Genomic DNA, 20,812 nt, shown 5'->3' on the forward strand with positions numbered 1-20,812 from the left:
AATTATCGGATAAAGCATCGATCATAAAAATAGCAATTACATGTTCATACCAGCTTCTTTGTAATAGCCAATGGCTAGGAACAACCCAGATGTCCTTCACCGGGTGACTGTTTCAACAAACTGCAGTCTATCTATACAAACATAAAAAGAAACAAATATTGTTACACAGAATGACTTGCAAAAGTCTCCAGGGAATTATGCTGAGTGGGGGGGGGGGGGGAGCCATTCTCAAAAGGTTACAGATGATAGGATTCCAATTATAAAACATTCTTGAAATGACAAAACTATATGAAGGGAGAACAGACCGGGGCACCTGGGTGACTCAGTTGGTTGAGTGCCCAACTCTTGATAGCAGCTCAGGTCTTGATCTTAGGGTCGTGGGGTCAGGCCCTGCATTGGGCTCCTGGGCATGGAGCCTACTTAAAAAAAAAAAAAAAAAAAAGGGAAACAGAGACGTGGGGGGCGGGGGGCAGAGATCAGGGACTGGATAAAAGAGCTGGATGGGCAGGAGGAGGCGGGGTTGGGTTTGAGTCTCTAAAAGAGCGACCGGAGGGCTTCTTGCAGGGATGAACTGTCCTCTATCCAGACTGTATTCATGTCAATATCCTGGATTGTAGTATAGTTTGTGCAAGATGTTACCAATGGTGAAACTACCTAAAGGGTAAAGGATACCCGTCCATTTTTCCAATTGCATGTCAATCTATAATAATGTCAAAATTAAAAGTTTACTGCAAAAGAGGGACACTACTAAGAAATTCATCCTCCTCCAGAAAAATCCAAACCACTCTTTCTGAGGTCCTTCCAGAAACTGACTTCAGAAACTCCCTCTTGTTCGCAGCTATGTTCTACGGGCTGGTGTCAGGGAGGCCATTCCAAAGCCCTCCTCCCCTCCCACCCGCCCATTCTGTTCCTCACCTGCATCCTTTACTGCTTGTGGGTTCTTCTGGAGCTGAGGCTTCGTGGCTAATGCAGCGGGGGCTTCCCTGAGTGTCACCGGGCTCCCGCTTGAAGCTCAGCGACTTGCATGCTGTTCCCTGAAGCAAAGGCTGCTTTAAAAGCATTTTTGTTCTCAGCCCATTGTTTGTGACCTAAAATCACCCTGCCATCACTTACCATCATAAAAGGGCCCACCAAGGCAAGGGAAATTATGACAAGGATCTGAAGGCAGAGTCCACAGAAGACCATGGTCGGTCACTCTGGACACAACAAGAGAAAAAGAATGGCTTCAACTCCAGCGGTTTGAGCGAACATGTGAGTACGTGACTGTCTGTGGGGGGCGCGGGGGGTCCCCCTTCCCACTGCACACCTTTCCCGCACAGATCTCCTGAAGTTCTGCACTCCCTCTTTCCCTCGCCCCCTTTGCCGGTCGCCCCCGTGCCTCACCGCTAGGTAGGCTAGCCTGGGGGGCCCGGGGAGCCTGACCTCCGAGCCTCGGGGCCAAACAGTTTCTCTGACCGCACCATTAACCGAGACCCAGCTCCGCGGACGAGGCCGCACCGCTGACCCCGACAGAAGCACAGCGAAGCGCTGGCTGGTTTAGAGACGGGTGTCCCTCTGTCGCGCAGGCTGCAGGCACAGGCTCTGCACGGGCACGAGCCCACTGCCGGGCCCCACGCCAGTCTGGACCCGCTCCGTTTCCGACCCGGGCGGCCTCCCGCTTCTGGGAGCTTCGCCAGAGGGACGGCGAACTTGCGAACGGAGCCCGCGCCCCGACAGGCACGGCGCACGCCGGCCCCGAGCTCCGCGGCCCAGCCACCCTCCCGCCTCAGCCTCGCGAGTCGCGGGCACTCGGGGCGCGGCCACCACGCCAGGCCAGCCGAGTCTGAAGCCCCGGCTACGACGCACCAGCAGTGTCGTCACACGTACACGCTGCTCCCGTCTTCGAACTCAAAACCACCGCAGGAGCCTTTGAGCCACGGGCAAGGGAGGCCCAAGGGGGCACAGTAAGCTGCCCAAAGTCCCGCCGTTAGCGGGCAGCGAGCGGAGCCAGGATCGGAACCCCTGGGCTCCAGGGCGAGCGCACCCTGACGCCGGCAGCCGCAGCACCGCCTCCCGGCGGGGACAGGCGCTCTTGCCGCTCGCTCTGCGCCCGCGGAAAATCCGGAGGGTCCAAGTTCCAGGCCAATCTACAGAAAGTCACTGGCCCAAGTAAGGTCTACTCAGGGCGATGCAGAAAATCCGAACGGGGACTAAGAGCCCGCGGTGCCTCCGTCTTCCGGCCCAACCCAAACCAGATAAAAGCCCGCTCTCGCCGTCTCTCCGACCTGCTCCCTCATCCCGCAAGCTGTCCGCGTAGACGCTGCAAGAGGCACGGCTTCTTCGCAGCTCTGCGGAAGCAGCTTCTGCACCGGGCTGTGGATCTCCTGGCACGGGAGGGCCGGGAACCGCTCGGACACCAACAGCTCTAGGACCCGCTCCAGGGTGCGCATCTCAGGCCGAAGCCACCGAGCGGTGGCAAAGCTCCGGGCGCCGCCCGACGCTTTCCCGGGGCCCAGCGGCAAAAGCCCCAAGAGCAGGCGGGAGGCCACCAGGCTGCGCCCCGGAGGTGGGGAGGCGGGCCAGCGCCTGGCGGCAGGCGCACTAACCCCTGGGGTGTCTCGTCCGGAGCCTTTTCGCTCCTGGGAGCCTGGGCCGGACGCCAGGGTCGGGTTCCTAGATCTCTCGACCCTGAAACCAGCTGGGACGGCCGTCGCAGGCGCCAGGCGCCCCGGGCAACCCAAAACAGCAGGATCGGCGTGCCCGGGGCTCCGGGTCCCAGCGCAGCAGCCCAACCCCAGCCCGGGGGAGCTGTCTCCAGGGCCGTGGCCTCTGCGCGTTCGGGGCGGTGGGGCGCCTGCCCCTCGACCCGCTTGCGCCGGGGGTTGGGAGGCACAGTCGCAGGCGGCTCTCTCCTCTCTGTCCTGCTCCCACCAGGGAAGTCCCAGCACTAAAGCCTGGTGTCCCAACACCAACGGCACCAGCTGGGGACCAATGTGAGGACGACGTCTCCCCAGTGACAGCATCGTCTCTGGCCTGGCGCCAACGCACCCGGGAGGGAAAACGTGACCCCAGCGGCGGGGCCACTTGGAAGACAAGAGGCGGGCCGCGGGGGGAACCCAAACACCCGCGAGCCCTCTGGTGGTGGCCGAGGGCGGGGAGGAGCGCACGGGGTGGCGCGAGGTCGAAGTTCGGGTCTTCAAGAAGGAAACTAGAAAGGCAGCTCAAGGCCAGTGTGACCCGCGAGAACAAGACCAGAGTCATAAGGCCAGGAAAGCTTATTAAAATGCGAGTTCTCAGGCCGCCTGGGTGGCTCAGTCGGTTAAGCCTCTGCCTTGGGCTGGGGTCGTGGTCCCGAGGTCCCAGGATTGAGTCCCCAGAGGGGCTCCCTGCTCGGTAGGGAGTCTGCTTCTCCCTCTCTCTCTGCCCGTCCCTTGTGTTCTCTCTCAAATAAATAAATAAAATAAAATGCCAATTCTCGGGGGGTGGGGGGGCTCCTTGCTTCAGGTCATAATCCCAGGGTCCTGGGTTGGAGCCCCGTGGGGCTACCCTGGTCAGTGAGAGTCTGCTTCTCCCTCTCCTTCTGCCCTTCCCGCTCAAGGCCCACCCCTCCCCCCCACCCCGCTTGTGCTCGTGCTTTCCCGCTCTTATAAATAAAATCTTAAAAAAAAAAAAAAATGTGAATTCTCCAGCTCATGCGAGATGCGGTGCGTCAGGGTTATCGGGGAGGGGCCCCCAAATCTGAAGTTTTACCAGGGCCTCCCAAGAAATTCTTCCTGCACTGAGAGGCTGGAGAATCGGTGACCCAGGAATAAAAGAGTTAAAGGAGGTCCCCAGCACTCGGGTTACTCTGGGGCGGATGGAAGAGAAGCCCTTGCTAGGATCAGGAACCGGGGACGTCCCACCCAAGCCCCTGGGCTCTGGAAGCGCTGAAGACTGGAAACGGGAACGCTTCCAAGGCTGCAGGAGGCCCCTAGGAGGCCAAGGAAGTGGCGGTCCCTCCCACGTCAGCATGCTCTCGGGCCCAGACGGCGGGGCGCGTGCGTCGGAGCCTGCCGGGAAATGTAGTCCTCAGGGTGGCCGCGCGCCTGCGTCCTGCGCAGCTGCCCCGGGGAGCCTGGGAAAGTTGTGGGCCCGGACGCAGTAATTCCCTGAGCCGCCAGAGGGCGTAGCTGTCCCGCGGACGCGGGCGGCGGAGCTTCCATCCCGCTAGGGCGACGCCAACTGGCCGCAGCCAGCCCTGACCCGGCGGCGAGCGCGTGGACGAGCGACGGGCGGCGGGCGCCTGTCCGGCCGGGTCCCCGCTGCCGCCGGGGCCCGGAGCGCCCGTCGGGGCGCCGGGACATCCCGTGGGGAGCGCGCAGGGGCCGTGCCCGCGCCCCGGGCGGCCGATTTGTAACTGGCTTTTAGAAGTTCCCGCGACGTGTCTCTCCTCGCCTTTCCCCGAGTGCCCGCTTTGCACACACCCTCTTTATCCGGGGGCCGTGGGAGCGCGGGCTCGCTCGGGCCGATCTGGGGAGAAGCCGTGAGTCCTGGGATGCAGTGATATTTCCCTGCGGAAGGGCGGGTGGAGGGACGGCGGGACAATCAGGGCCCTGCTGGACGTGGTGGAGGGTTGGGGCCCATCTGGGGAGGGCGGCCAACTGCGAGGCTGAGCATGGTCAGGGCGGTTCCACAGCCCAAGGCGGCTGGGTTCCTGGATGCCATCCAGGGAGGGGGGTTCGATGCCTGGGGTGGGGTTGGGGGGACGTGGAAGCTTTCTAGGAACGAGTGGTGGGGAGCCGTAACCTTGCTTGAGCGCTTCTTCTGTGCCAGGCCAGGCAGCTGCCGTTGGCTTCCACGCAGTTGGATCCACCACAGGAAATTTTATGGAATCGATGCTATGATTATTTTCATGTTACAGACAGAAGCACTGGGTGTCAGGGTCCCAAAGCGAGCAGGTTATCGCCCGTGGATGGGTCTGCTGCTGAAGTTCAGGTTACCATCAAGATAAAGGATGATAAGGTCACAATGTACATTTGGGATGACTAGGTAGGAAGATTATGAGTATTTTTTAACTTGTGCCACTGCAGGGAAGAGGACAGGTTCATGAGGTATCTGGGCAAATACAGAGAGAGGATCTGTAGCATAAGCTGGGTAATGATATTGAGACCTGCGTGTGACCATGTCTGTGACCTCAGACATTGCACTAAGAACATTTGGATGATTTGAGACATGAGCGTTGCAGAGATCTGTTCATTCCAACCTTCTCACCATTTTCCTCTGGCATTTACTGTGTGACCTGGGACAAGTCATTCAGTGCCCCTGAGCCTCCAACCTCGGTCCCCTCCTCTGTACTCAGGGCATCATACTAGTCCCCACGTCCTCGCTCTGGGTGAGGGCTACGTGACCTGCCATATGCGGGAGACTTCGAACAGCACGTGGACACAGTGCCATGAACGTGATCAGTGTCCTTGGTTACTCATGCGGACCAGATGGCTGGTGGCCCGCCCTGAGGCAGTGTATCGTTCTCATGAGAAAGCCACTTGACATGCCATCGCAGGACGAGGGTCAGGCTGATGTCGGCTGAAGTACACAGCCCTTGAGTGGAGAAGAATGGAGGGTTGTGGATCTGTAGCCTTTGGAGGCAAGGCTCTAACTACCTAAGATGCCCGTGGCCGCAGGTGACCAAGGGTGACTCAGAGCCACATGGACTTTCAGGGTGACTCACCAGAGTTGTCAGTATTGCTCCCCATTTCCTCTGTGGCCTGTGTATCTAGAGAAACAGAAGACAGCCCACATGAGACTGGGAGTGGGGTTTCAGGCCACCAGATGTATAGGGGTTCATTTAAGGGATGGGGCCGTTAGCCTTGTGCCCATGAAATATTAAAGGCAAGCTGTCCAATAGAACTTTCTGCAATTATGTCTATGGAACACTTGAAATGTGGCTAGTATGAATGAGAAACTGAATTTTTAATATTAATTAAACTGAAACTGCCACATGGGACTATCATATTGGGCAGCACAGTTCTAGAGGGTCCGTGGATGTTTGAGAACATTCTGTGAACTATTTAAATTAGATGTGTGTGTGTATTTTTTCTAGGAAGTGAGTCCATGGTTTTCATCAGCTTCTCATAACTACCAACAAAATTAGGATCTGCTGCTTTATGGCTTTGGCAGAAAGTAAGCAAGTTAAGGGAGCTGAGTATGGCCTCTGGTAACCACTGCTGTTCCTTCTTTCTCATTTTGTCTTGTCCTCGGCAGTGGGTGGCTCCTCATGATGACCCCCTAATGCTGTTTACTTCTTCATAGCAGGCTAGGACTGTTAACCCAAAGCCCACTGATGTCAAACTGAAACTCTCATACATTCAGTTGTTTTAAATAGTCCCAAAAACAAATTTTCAAAGCCATTTGGAGCCTACCTATTTACATACTCCATAAAACCTCACCCATCATCTGCAAACCGCAGGTAAGTCAAATCCTGGGGTACATAAACGACCCCAGACTGCTGCTACACTTTGGAACTGTCTGACCTGGGGGCTCCCCACCAAGCTGCTCAGTGTCATTACCTAAACACAAACATTTCCTCTCTCATTCCCCCTTCTTCCCTGCAAATATCCTTGCCCTATTCCCCATCTGGGGGCTGGCGCCCATGCCTCTGTCTCTGGAAGGTCTCTTGCGGGGAGGGAGTTCCCCTCTCAGACAACCCTGACCTTGTGCTGCCCAAACAAAGCTTGTTACTGCCTCTCATGGTCCTGTGACTTCCTCGATCACCACCCCTCCAGTCCCTGAACTCACCAGGAATCCTTTTAAGAGAGAGACAGGAGGAGCAGAGTTAGTAGTGGGAGATATTACTATGGAAGCCAGTAGGTGGTGTGACGCCAGGAAGGGGTCATGAAGCCAAGAATGTAGGCAGCCTCCAGAAGGAATGTCACCCTCTAACAACTTGAGTTTAGATTTCTCACCTCCAGAAGGCTAAGAGGGAAAAAAAAAAGTTTTTATTTTAAGCCACTAAGTTTGTGATAATTCGTTACAGCAGCAATAGGAAACTAACGTAACTTATATATGCCTACCTGTAAATATTTCTACATCTATCCATCTGTGTCTGCTAAGATAAATATGACTTCTTACCCGCATCTCCAGCTCTGATCCATTACCACGTGGGTCATTCTAGCCTTCCCTTCTTGCTTAACTATAACTGCACTCACCAACAGTGGCTCCCACCATCCGGCATCCATAAACTGAATTTGTTCAACCAGTACACATGTAAGGCAGTTTCAGAAATGTTCAGCCAGGGGCGCCTGGGTGGCTCAGTCGTTAAGCGTCTGCCTTCGGCTCAGGTCATGATCTCAGGGTCCTGGGATTGAGCCCCGCGTCAGGATCCCTGCTCGGCGGGAAGCCTGCTTCTCCCTCTCCCACTCCCCCTGCTTGTGTTCTGCTCTCGCTCTCTCTCTCTGTGTCAAATAAATAAATAAAATCTTTTAAAAAAATAAAAGTGGCCTGCCCTTGGCCCCTACAGAAGCCGGACATAAAAGAGTACATAATGTATAGTTACATTTTTTTAAAGATTTTATTTATTTATTTGACAGAGAGAGAGACAGCGAGAGAGGGAACACAAGCAGGGGGAGTGGGAGAGGGAGAAGCAGGCTTCCCGCGGAGCAGGGAGCCCGATGCGGGGCTCGATTCCCAGGACCCCGGGATCATGACCTGAGCCCAAGGCAGACGCTTAACGACTGAGCCACCCAGGCGCCCCATAAAATCTTTTTTTTTAAGATTTTATTTATTTATTCATAAGAGACAGACAGAGAGAGAGAGGCAGAGGGAGAAGCAGGCTCCCTGCTGAGCAGGGAGCCCGATGCGGGACTCGATCCCAGGACCCTGGGATCATGACCTGAGCCTAAGGCAGACGCTTCACCATCTGAGCCACCCAGGCACCCAATAAATAAAATCTTTAAAAAAAAAAAAAAAAAAAGAGTCTTGGCCGGCTAGAAGAGGCCCGGGACAGGGAGGAAGAAGGCCCAAGTTGTGCAACTCCCCTTATTGGGAGCCACACCAGCATCTGATGTGGCCGTGCCCACAGCCAGCCAGAATCAGTAATACAACGGCCAACGTTCAAACACCGAGGAGGAGGAGGGACCAAAGGGGACAGGTCGGTCCTTTTTTTCTTCGATCATTCCGTGTAAGCTCTCTCTGTATCCAGATACCTTCTTGGGGAGGAAGAGGAGTATGAGTCGGAGGGAGTGGAGGAGAGGAATGGGGAAGGGGAAAGAAGAGGAAGAGGAAAAGTAGGAGGAGAGACAGAGGAGTAAAGAAGCCTTCTTGGAGGGGCGCCTGGGTGGCTCAGTTGGTTAAGCATCTGCTTTTGGCTCAGGTCATGATCTCAGGGTCCTGGGATCAGATGAGTCCGGAGTAGAGTCGGGCTCCGCTTGGCGGGGAGTCTGCTTCTCCCTCTGCCTCTGTCCCTCCCCCGGCTTGTGCACACGAGCACGCGCTCTCTTTCTCAAATACATAAATAAAATCTTTTTTTAAAAAAGAAGACTTCTTGGAGACTTCAGTACTGATGGACATTGTGCATTACCCATTGAAGGAGATAGCACAGTGTAGAGTTCCCCAGACATCCTGGTCAAGGGATTACTCTGTTTATAGAACACGTACTCATATCTCATAACGCTAGTCCTCCCTGAAAGACTTTGGGAACTATGGCTCTATAATTTTAATTTGTGACCAGTGCATATGGGCCCATGACACAGATGGGAGGTGATGGGGATCCCTAACAGATACGCAGTGAGACGCTAAAGAGACTTCCCCCTCTCAAATCTGCTTTGAGCGCCCCTGGGGTGGTCATGGTCTGAAGCCCTTCTTGGGTTTTGTCTGAGAGGGTCATGCCCCATTTAAGGAAAGTTCTTTCCAAGCTCCCAGAGTCTGTCTTACTGTAAACAGGGATTTTACTGGATCTTTTTTAAAGGGAACAACTCTACTAAAGTTAATTCAGAGGGCAAGCAGCTGGGGTCCTCCAGGTCACTAGGGGTCCCCAGTCATTTCCATGATGCCCCCAAAGTGCAGCCTGAAGTTGTGATAGCTCTAAGGCATCTTGCCAGTAGTCAATGACTGGGGAAAGACAACGAGAAACAGTGGAGCCGGGCATTGAAAGCCTAATCCAAACCACAGCAAAGATCCACAGCTGGACTCCCGCCAAGCTGAAGAAGGCCTTCTGTGGCCACCGGAGACCGTGTTGGCGATGAACTAGAGTCACCCAGAGCAGCATTTCTGAGAACCCCTGGGGCAAGAGGCGCACATGACGAGGATGTTGTGTTGGGTGTGATCCTGGATGAGCATAGTGGGAAGGAGGAGCAGCCTGAGGGGCGGCCCATTCCTTAACACAGAGAGGGTATTAACGGGGATATTTATAAATACAGTTGCAGCTGCCGTGGGAGACTGGGAGGGGAGGTGTGTTGCACTCCGCATGCTGAGGGTCCCCTCCCGCAGGACCGGAGACGTTGCAGCTGGGGCCCCCCCGACTGGGCGGCAAGAACTGAGCCGCTCACGCCCACAGCCCAAGATCCTTATGAAATCCCAGGGAGAGACCCATGTCCCATTGCCTGGCAGCACATATCTATAGGCAGAACAGACAACAAAAGTCTTGCTCTCTTCTCCCTGGGGAGAAGATTTTAATGTCTACAACGCAAACATTCCTTAGACATCTGTAAACTTCTCTCAAAATTTTCTGGGACTGGGGCTCCTAAAACCAGATTTCAATTATAAATGCTAACTGGTTAAACTTTTTTTTTTTAAAGATTGTATTTACTTATTTGTGTGTGTGTGAGAGAGAGGGAGAGAGCACAAGCAGGGGGAGCGGCAGGCAGAGGGAGAAGCAGGCTCCCCGCTGAGCAGGGAGCCCACAGTGGGGCTCCATCCCAGGACCCTGGGATCACAGCCCTGAGCCACCCACGCACCCCCCAGTCACTCTCTTTTCAACTGTATTTGTGATTCTGACGTCTTCCCACTGTCTCTCCCAAATTGGAGGGAGACCAGTCGAGGCATCCCAGTGGCCTCCTTGAAGACCCATCCCCTTAGTAAATTTGAGGTGTAAGGCATTTTCCACTCGGAAACTCAGTAGTTTTTCCATCCTCTCCCAAGAGGACCCCTCTCAATTCCAAACCTCCCCCCCCCCCCCCCCCCCAGACGCAATCATGTTAGTAAACCTTCTCTAAGGGTGAAGAGCCAGCCTTCACCTGTTTGTGGCCTTTGGGTCACACGACGCGGAGTCAGAGGGACAGAGAGCATGTCAACAAATCACACACCAAAGCCAAAGAAGTGAACACAGCTTCTATTTTAATGGTGCCCTCAGGGGAAGGATTTGTTGATCCACACCATTTTCTTGGATTTTTCATAGTCCCCCAGGATCGTGGGTGAGTAGGTCACGTGGCTTTTTGGGCAAAAGCCACTTCCACCCCGGTGTCTTCTGCGTCAGGGTCCACAGCCACTCCCTCAGATCCTCATCATTTCTGTGCCTCCCCAGTTGCCTCCCCAGTAAAAAGCTCAGCACGTTTTGAGAGGGCAGCGTGGGTTTTAGGTATTCGTCTGCCTTCTTCCTGATGCTTGGGTTGGGCGTGCCGGGACCCGCTTCAGAGTGTCCTTCCTCCATGCCTGGCTGACACCACAGATGGCACCAGGAAGAAGCACAACTGAAAAAAAAACAACCTGTAAAAGTTGATGGAATCGAGAATTACTTATAGGAGAAGTAACAGGTGCCCCAGAAGTCCCTCCGCACGTCCATCTACTTGCACATGTGTGTGCACATGAACACACACACCCCAACTTAGTCATAAGATGACTGCCTTGAGAGGGTATCTGCTATGAAATGCCAGCTTTATCGCTTATTTGATCCCCACGTATATATGAAGATATTTCTAGAATCTCTATTTTGTTCCATGGACATGTATATCAATTCCTGTTTCAACTGCTAACCTGATAGAGTTTGTTTTAATAGATAGTAGGACAAGGGGCGCCTGGGTGGCTCAGTCTTTAAGCGTCTGCCTTCTGCTCAGGTCATGATGCCGGGGTCCTGGCAATCGAGCCCGCATCGGGCTCCCTGCTCGGCGGAGAGCCTGCTTCTCCCTCTCCCACTCCCCCTGCTTGTGTTCCCTCTCTCGCTGTGTCTCTCTCTGTCAAATAAATAAATAAAATCTTAAAAACAATAGATAGTATGACAAGGAAAGTCCTCGCCTGGGAAAGTCCCTCATAGTTTCTCTTCAAGGTAATTGTATAACCCAGTCATCTAGTTCCAAATCTACACTCAAAACCCTGTTGTGATTTCTGATTGGGATTGCACTGAAATCATAGATTTAGAGGAGAATTGATATCATTTCAAAGATTCGTCTTCCTTCCTCACCCCGAAAAAATAATTTAAAGTATTATTTTAGTGTCCAAACAGGAAGTGCATAAAAAGGTTCATGTATATTTTCCCTAGGTTTCTTTAAAAGTTAATTATATTTGTAGGTGTTTCACCATGCTTGTGACTAATGAGAATCGGACATTTACTTCTATTCTATTTCCTAGAGGAATTGTATGCAAAATTTATTGTATGTGTGTGTTTAACTTTTATCAACTGACCTTTCCCGATCTACTTCCTGGGTGATGGCTTTGGTTTTTCTAAGGAGGAAATCCCTTTAGAGAAAGGCAGTTTTGCTACTTTCTTTTGGTGACATGATAATGGACACTGATGATAGGTCGTATCCCTTTCTGAGGTCTTTTAGACCCTGAACACAGTATCTGAATGTCTTGACATGGCTCTAGAGGGGGTGGGAGGAAAGTGCGGGGAGTGGGCTTTCCCTGCCTCCCAAGAAGAAGACTGTGTGACCTGGCTCTCATTGACTTCAACTGTTTCAAGTGCCACATGAATGAGGATAATAGCCGTCCCTCCTCTGGCATTGCTCACCCACTCACTGTTGTCAGCCCTGAGCCAGAGGTAACCCAGGTGATAACGTCCAGCGTTCGGATCTTGCACGTGGCCCCAAGGTCCTGAGAGCCATTGTGAGTCACCACGACACTCTGGGGCTTAGCCAATCAGGCCTTAGGGCTCAGGGAACAAGAAGACAAGGAGAGAAAGAATTTTTCCTCTCACTCCTCGGTCTCTCTTCTGGACCTTTCTCTACAGAAACCTGAGTGGTGTCTGAGGTAAGCCATCCATCTGTAATATGGTTTGGGACTGTTACCACACTAACCCACCTGATGAACCCCAGCCCTACTGGATAGAAGGGGGAGGTTGCAGGACTATCATTTGCTCAGACTGGCACAGAGACGGTCTGTAGAGAAGTGGGGAGGAGCAGGGCCTCTAGATCCGGCCTTTTTACTTCTGCTCCCAGCTCTGTGTAGCCTGAGCAGTGCCTTAATTTCTCTACTGAGTCAATAACAGAACACAGAAAGTACCTACCCCCAACCTTGGCGCTGGGTCAGATTCAAAAAATACTGCCCAAAGCTTTGGGAGGCAGGGCAGTCTGGGGGTCCTGGTGAGGTATCAGCGGTGTGGGGCTCATGGTCAGCTATCGGGGTGAGTGCAGTCTTCGAACACGATTGGTCATGACACTCACAGACAGCCTCTCCAGGCCTTCAACGGATCTGTCAGCACCTAGTTCCCAGCCTTAGGTCTTTTCCTTCTTGAAATGCTTTTCTCTTTAACCTTTCTTGACTGATGGGGGGAACGAGTCCTAAGCCATCTCTTTTTTTTTTTTTTTTAAGATTTTATTTATTTATTTATTTGAGAGAGAGAGAGAGAGAAACAGCATGAGAGGGGAGAGGGTCAGAGGGAGAAGCAGGCTCCCCGCCGAGCTGGGAGCCCGACGCGGGACTCGATCCCAGGACTCCGGGACCATGACCTGAGCTGAAGGCAGTCGCTTAACCAACTGAGCCACCCAGGCGCCCTAAGCCATCTCTTAGGACTACGCTGGAAACAAGTGTGTGTGGCGGGGAGGTGGCAGGGGGAAGAGGCTCCTGGGGCCACGGAATCCACTTGAGTTTCATCATCTTTTTCAGGCTTCCTCCGTTGTGCCCACCTGGGGCACTGGCCAGTCATGGAGAAAGAAACCTCTGAAGTCAAACCCAGCACACCCACACCGAGTGATGAGAAGAAGACAAGTGACAGCTCAAAAGTGCCCACCAAAAATGTTCTGTACTTTCTACTGGGGAGGCAGGTGGGGAGGCACAGGAATGATGTGGATCTGTCCAGGTGGCTGTGGATGCTGACCTGAGCCACACAGCAGGGTGGAGCTGGCCCTTGCTAAAAAAGCATGGGTCTTACCTGCTTATGCCTACCCACAATTTTTGAAAATGCAAAACAACAACAAAAAATTGATTTCAAGTAACATACACCTCCCTTCTTTCAGCTACGACAATAAAAGCTGAGTTTTCATCCCTTTTGGTTTGATATGTTTTTCTTGCCCAAACGGCATTTTTAGGTTAGTTACACCGGACAGGGGATTCCATGCATGGTAACGTGGAATGCGGCAGCTCGCACAGCCTGGGAGGTGGTGAGATCCCACAGCAGGTCACATCTCGTCCACCTTTAACCTGAAACAAAAGCCAGGGACCGGAGATGTAGATAGAAGTGGGTCCCTCCGGGAACAGAGACTCCTGTCCCTAGGCATTTGAGGAGACACCGGCTGTGTCCCCCTGGAAAACCCAGTTGCTACCCTGGTGAAAGACAGGAAGAACGGGCCACGAGCGGGGTGGGGAAGTTTAGGATACTGGTTTTGGTGTTTTTCTTTTTAATTCCGACGCTCATGGGAATATCATTGAGACACTACCGCATTGTGTCCTGGTTCTATTTCATATTTTTAAAAAATCAGAGCACACGGCGTTTTAATAGGGGAACGTCACACCTTCAGGGCCTCCTGAAGGTTACGGCTCTTCGCACTGCCCCCCGAAGTGTGCATGGCCGGGCCCCTCGGCGGAGTGGGGTAAAGCCGGGCGGGCGGCGGCTGCGGACACTGTGCGGGACTGAAGGCCCCAGCCCGTCTCAGCAGGACTGGGGCGCCGGCTCCCCGCACAGAGCCCCCCCCCCCCCGGGGGGCTGCGGGGCGCGACAGGCCCTCGGGGAAGTGGGCACGCGAGTGAGGACGTGGGGCGTGGAGAAGCGGGCCGAGGCCGAGGGGAGGCGCTGTGGGGACGCGGCCAGCCTGCGGGGCCGGAGGGCGGGGGGTAACGACCGGGGGAGCACGCCTGTGCGGGGCGGTGGGGCCGCTGCCTGTCCCTGCGCCCCCTGCCGGGCGGGGACGGTCCTGCGCCACCCCCCCACCCCCCGCACCCGCCTGCCCGCATCTGGGGGCGCCCGCTCCTCCCCGCCCCTCCGGCCGCCGGTGAAGCGGGACCGCTGCAGCCCTCCACGTCCGGTCACCTCCTCCCCGGGCCTGTCCCCTCGCCGCGCGCGATCTGACTCGGCCTCCGGGGTCCCCGGAGGGGCGGCTTCGCGCACCGGGTGCCGCGCCGCTCACAGCCGACGGAGGCGCGACGGGCCGCGCCGCTTGGGACGAGTCCCACTGCCATCCCCTCGAGCGACGGGAAGCGCGGCGCAGAGGGCTGTGGCAACGTACCCTGTGGTGCCAGGCGGCGCGGACGGTCCCGACCCGGCGCGGCAGGGGGCTCTCGGGACGCCCCAGAGCGGCCCGCACCGCCTAAAAAAAAAAAGAGATGGCTTAGGACTCGTTCCCCCCATCAGTCAAGAAAGGTTAAAGAGAAAGGCATTTCAAGAAGGAAAAGATCTAAGGCTGGCCCTCGGCGGAGGCCGGTCCGGGGCAGTGACACGCGCGGTGGCCACTCTGACCGCAAACACACTGAGGGCCGTACTCATGGGGCAGAGGCGGTGGGGCGGGGTGGGGTGGGGGCTTGGAGGTTAGAGAGGCCTCCTCACAGAGCCTCCACCATCGATCGTACTGGACGGACGTCCCCCCGCCACAAAGTTACTGGGGGGATGCGCTTCGGTGTCCATGTGGAGGGCTCCATTTGTGTCTCCGGAAATCCGAAGCACACATAAGACATCCAAAAGGGCAGTGGCCGGTAGAGACAGAAAGACAGGAGAGGGAGACAGAAAGGGGTGAAGGAAAAGGAAATTGACCCCAGAAGTCGATCATGGGCACCCCCTGCACAGGACTGGCCATGTCCACACCCATCCTCCTTAAGAGCCTCCTGCCTTCTGGTTTGTCTAGGGGCTCAGACCCTCTTCTGAAAAGAATCCTTCTTATGGGGCTTGACAGCGTCCCCTGTCCAGTGCCTGGAGAACCAGCACCAAACGTCCAGGGAAGATGCTCCATCCTTCCCAAAGGCTCCGGAAAAGGGGACAGACACAATGCCCACCCTTCCTCTGTCTTCCTGGGGAGCAACAAGAAGTGAAAATGAAACCAGGAAGGGGTGGCCCACCTCTCTTTCCCACTTTTCAATTGGCTGCCCGCCTCCCCTTCTCTCTACCCCAAGTCTGAGACAGCTGGAAGGAAAGGGGACGAAGGGGCTCCCTGAGGTGTGTAACGGGGTGTGTGCTCCGAGGGATACCAGAGACCGTTTAGCGGAAGGGTACGTGGACACACAGCCTGTGCATTATGGATACATTTATAATTGTAAGGAATCTTTCTAAAGAAAACATACATCTGGGGGGGCCTGGTTGGCTCAGTCGGGTAAGCGTCTCACTTTTGGTTTCAGCCTGGGTCAAGATCTCGGGGGTTGTGCGATCGAGCCCCGCTTGGGCTTAGCGCTGGGCGCGCAGCCTGCTTGAGATTCCCTCCCCCCCACCATGCTTGAGAGTTTTCTCAAATAAATAAATGAATACTTTTTTTGAAAAAGAAAACATACATCTGTCTAAGAACAAAAGTTCTGGAGCGCCTGGGTGGCTTAGTCGGTTAAGTGTCTGCCTTCCACTCGGGTCATGATCTGGGGGCCTAGGTTGAGTCCCCCATTGGGCTTCTTGCTCAGCGGGGAGCCTGCCTCTCCCTCTGCCTGGTGCTCCCCCTGCTTGTGCTCTCTCTCTCTCTCTCTGATAAATAAATAAATAAATCTTCTTAAAAAAAATTCTATTAGCATCAAGTACAGTCTCTAAGACTATAACTTCTCTCTGAAAGCAAAATTGCCATAAAAAGCACTTTGTTCCTTTGGACGGACTCTTCTCTAGTGAGCTGAGCACAGATCAATGTGAGGCAGTCAATCAATCAAACAAACATAGGCAAAATACTTTTGCCTGCTCATTTTCCTAGACATAGTACAGTTACAGAAACCTTTCAAAAACCTGTCTCTTTTCCCTGAAATAATTCAATTATGATTCATGAAATCATGAAGTCACGTTTACTGTCAAAACACTTTAGAACTGTTGAAAGCTTAGAATGTATTTTCTCTAAACCCTTCATGTTATACATACAAAGTTGAGCCGTAAGTAGGGCATAATGACTTGGAGCTTTCCCCAGTCTGTTGCTCAAACTTTGGGATGGAGGCCCTCAGTCCTAGAACTGTATACTTTGTTTCTCCATGGGGTTGCAACAGATATTTTTAGTCTATCCAACTTGATTCTAAGTGGCTTTTTGTAGAATAGAGATTAGAAACTCATTGTGATAGCTGTGAACCAAAAATTAAAATATTGGGAATAAAATTCCATTTACAATAATAGTAGGAATAGAATCAGCCACAAACCACATAAAAAGGAAGAATGCAGGGGCGCCTGGGTGGCTCATTTGTTAAGCGTCTGCCTTCGGCTCAGGTCATGATCCCAGGGTCCTGGGATCGAGCCCCACATCGGGCTCTCTGCTCAGCGGCAAGCCTGCTTCTCCCTCTCCCACTCCCCCTGCTGTGTTCCCTCTCTCGCTGTGTCTCTCTCTGTCAAATAAATAAATAAAATCTTTAAAAATAAATAAATAAATAAAGGAAGAATGCAGGGGCGCCTGGGTGGCTCAGTAGGTTAAGCATCTGCCTTCGGCTCGGGTCATGGGCCCAGGGTCCTGGGATCAAGCCCTGCATCGGGCTCCCTGCTCTGCGGGGTGTCTGCTTCTCCCTTTCCCACTCCCCCTGCTTGTGTTCCCTCTCTCATGTGTCTTCCTGTCAAATAAATAAATAAAATCTTTAAAAAAAATAAAGGAAGAATGCAGAGCTCTGACTAGTCTTTTCAGATATTATATAATGTGCAGATTTCATTAAAAGAAGAAGGGGGCGCGTGGGTGGCTCAATGGGAGGAGCATGCAACTTCTTCATCTTGGGAGTTGAGCCCCACGTTGAGTGTAGAGATTACTTAAATAAATAAACTTTGAAAAAAACAAAAGAAGGAGAGAAGAAGGCAAGCAGGCAGACAGGCAGGAAGGCAGTCAGGGAGCCCGATAGGTTCTAGCTCCAACAAAAGGGAGTAAAATCAGAGATGGGATGGCGCCTGGGTGGCTCAGTTGGTTAAGCGACTGCCTTCGGCTCAGGTCATGGTCCCGGAGTCCTGGGATCGAGTCCCACATCGGGCTCCCTGCTCGGCGGGGAGCCTGCTTCTCCCTCTGACCCTCTCCCCTCTCCCCTCTCATGCTGTTTCTCTCTTTCTCTCTCTCTCAAATTAAAAAAAAAAAAATCAGAGATGGGAACCACTTAAGAACTACCTTTTTAAGTACCAGTGACCTTCCCTTTGTTCATATTCCACACCCCCCCTCCCCTCCCCAATCTGTTATTAAGCAATGTAAGGCTGAGTTAAGGTTGCTGTGATTCAAATCAAATAGTAAGCAGAAGTTTAAATAAAGGAGATGGTGGGCTGATGCTATTAGAAAAAAAAAAGTAAGAAACAAAGAAATAAGAAGGAGAACAAGATAACACAACAACAAAATACAAAAGGCAGAGAAAGTATAATTCTAGGAAAAAGAATTACTCCCAGGTAGTGTAAGAGAAAGTTAGACATATTCTTTTTTTAATAGCACTAAGAAATTTTAAATAATGGGAAAAAATGAAATTAAAGAAGAAATGGTAAGATAAAGAAGGAAATAAACAGATAACAATGAGCTAGCAAAGTCCATGTAAAAAGAGGAAGAAATAAAGCCATGGCTTAAATGAAACCATATTGGAAGCATCAGGAATCAGAATGGAGAGTGCTGAGAAACAGAAGAAACAGGGCTGGTACAAGGAAATAGAAAAGAAAAAAAAAAACACCAAAGAAATAAAAGCCACTCAAAGAAAGCCAGAGATGTGGAAGGAAGAGAACAGTGTCTTAACCTATGGGTTCTTGTTACCCCTACAACCATTCGCAACTGGAAAAATCATTGTTTTACAAGGGGGAACTAGCATGCTGCTTGTTCTTTTTTTCTTTTTTAAAGGTTTTATTTATTTATTTATTTATAAATAAAGATTTTGTTTATTTGCAGAGAGAGACAGGGAGAGAGGGAACACAAGCAGGGGGAGTGGGAGAGGGAGAAGCAGGCCTCCTGCGGAGCAGGGAGTCTGATGCAGGGCTGGATCCCAGGACCCCGGGATCATGACCTGAGCCAAAGGCAGTCGCTTAACTGACTGAGCCACCCTGGTGCCCCGCATGCTGCTTTTTCGATTCTCTTCTGGGATTTGTAGTGTCAGAAGGTTTGTTAGTTTGCCACAAACAACAGAAATGTTTTGTCTCTCAGTTCTGGAGACACTAGAGGTTGGAGACCATGAGTGGGCAGTGCTGTTCCTTTGGAGGGCTGTGAGGGCGACTCTGTTCCAGGCCTCTTGCCATAGCTTCTGGTGGTTTGCTGGCAAGATCTGGCATTTCTTAGTGTAGTATTCAGGGTTCTGTGAAGACACAGAGCCAATAGGAGCGACGGATGGACAGACAGATCAATAGATGATAGGTAGATGGAGACAGATTTATGGGAAAGAATTGGCTCGTGTTCTTATGGAGGCTGAGCAGTCCCAAGATCTTCAGTCAGCAAGCTGGAGACCCAGGAGAACCAATGGGGTAGGTTCTAGTCTGAAAGCCAGCAGGCTTGGCACCCAAGAAAAGCCTATGTCTCAGTCCAAGTTGGAAGGCCAGCAAAGATCAATGTCCTCGCTCAGTCAGGCAGGAGGAGTTTCTTCTTATTCGTAAGAGGGTCAGTGTTCTTGTTCTCTTCAGGTCTTCAACTGAGTGAAAGAGGCCCACCCACATTAGGGGGCAATTTGTTTTACTCAGTCTACCAATTCAAATGTTAATCTCATTCAAAACACCCTCACAGACACACCCACAATAATGTTTGACCAAATATCTGGGTAGCCTGTGCAGGCAGGTTGATATATAAAATTAACCCTCACGCTTCTAGCTTCTGCTTCATCACCCTGATCTCGGCTTCACCTTCACATGGCAGTCTCCCTGCATAATATGTGTCCAAATGTCCCCTTTTTAGAAGGACACCAAGTCGTATGGAATCAGAGGCCCACCCTAGTCTAGAATAACCTCATCTTAAATAATTGCATCTTCAACGACCCTATTTCCAAATAAACTCACATCCTGAGGTATTGGGGATTAGGATTTCACCATATGAATTTGTCAGGGGCACAATTCAACACAGAACAGAAAGCACGTCAATGATTGTTTTCAGAATTAAGTGGGAGGAAATGTGCATAACCTCGTGCTTCCGGACACATCATGCATATTCCATTCTAGGTGAGTAGTGCCCCCCAGGCTTAGATAATGCGCATTTGCCTACTTTGTAGGCAACAGGAGATCTTCTCAAGTATGTGTGGGGTCTAAACGAGGTGTTTCTCTCAGCCAGATGGGGGCCCTCAAATGTGGGCCAAAGATCGATAGGGTGGAGGCCAGTGGTGCAGGAGTAAAAGGATTCACCTGAGGCAGAGCAAAAGAGATAGAAGTTTATCGAATACCTGCGGGCAGGACAGCAGAGGGGAGGCTGCCTGCCAAGAGGCCCTGGGTGGGGGTCGTTTTTAAAGGGGGTATGGTGACCTATGGAATTCTCCCATTTTTGCAGCCCATTGGTCACTTAGGGCCTATGGATATCTTGAGGTGGGTCGCCCAGTGGTCCTGCCTGGATTCAGCCAGGGGGTGGCTGTGGGCCCTTTCTACAATCCATCCCTCAAACCTGTCTGCTAAAAGCAGTCTCTAGGCACCCATGAACCCTTCTTGCAAAACTGTCTTTAAGGCAAAGTAGAATCAGTCATGACCTAAATCAAGGAAAATGATTTAGGACCGGATGAACAGTTACATTAAAAGGAGAGTAGGATTGTGGTTGGAAGTGTGTGGAATGAGAACTACCTTTTACTTTATAAAAGTATACACAATTCCAGTATTTTTATATTAAGCTTGTATTAATTTGTAATCAAAACCTGGTGTGTTTTTTTTTTTAAGATTTTATTTATTTATTTGAGAGAGAGTGAGAGAGAGAGAGCACAAGAGGGGGAGCGGGAGAGGGAGAAGCAGACTCCCTGCCGAGCAGGGAGCCCGATGCGGGACTCGATCCCGGGACTCCAGGATCATGACCTGAGCCGAAGGCAGTCGCTTAACCAACTGAGCCATCCAGGCGCCCAACAAACTGGTTTTATTTTATTTTATCTTATTTTATTTTTTAAAAAAGATTTTATTTATTTTTTAGAGAGCGAGCGAGAGAGAAACAGCATGAGAGGGGAGAGGGTCAGAGGGAGAAGCAGGCTCCCCGCCGAGCCGGGAGCCCGATGTGGGACTCGATCCCAGGACCCCGGGATCATGACCTGAGCCGAAGGCAGACGCTTAACCATCTGAGCCACCCAGGCGCCCAACAAACTGGTTTTAAATATGAACTCTAGACAATCTTGATTCTATCTCTTGCCTTTGAATAACCAAGGACATGAAGCCATAAATTCAGTTTTTAAATTATTATACAATTGTCTGGGTTTTTTAAATAATAAGATACAGATGACTGAG

At 52.2% G+C, this 20,812-nt stretch overlaps 1 long non-coding RNA gene across 1 annotated transcript; it reads right to left on the reverse strand.

Annotated features, from left to right (window-relative positions):
• Window positions 1–371: 371 nt before the first annotated feature.
• LOC110579808 lies at window positions 372–1,163 on the reverse strand. The gene is made up of 3 exons (XR_002480289.1): window positions 1,114–1,163; window positions 916–1,027; window positions 372–416 (listed from the first exon to the last, which is right to left on the reverse strand). It is a non-coding gene; the product is annotated as an uncharacterized LOC110579808 (long non-coding RNA).
• Between the last annotated feature and the right edge of the window lie 19,649 nt (window positions 1,164–20,812).

The sequence above is a fragment of the Neomonachus schauinslandi genome, chromosome X (genome assembly GCF_002201575.2).
Source record: "Neomonachus schauinslandi chromosome X, ASM220157v2, whole genome shotgun sequence".
In the NCBI taxonomy this organism is placed as follows: Eukaryota; Metazoa; Chordata; class Mammalia; order Carnivora; family Phocidae; genus Neomonachus; species Neomonachus schauinslandi.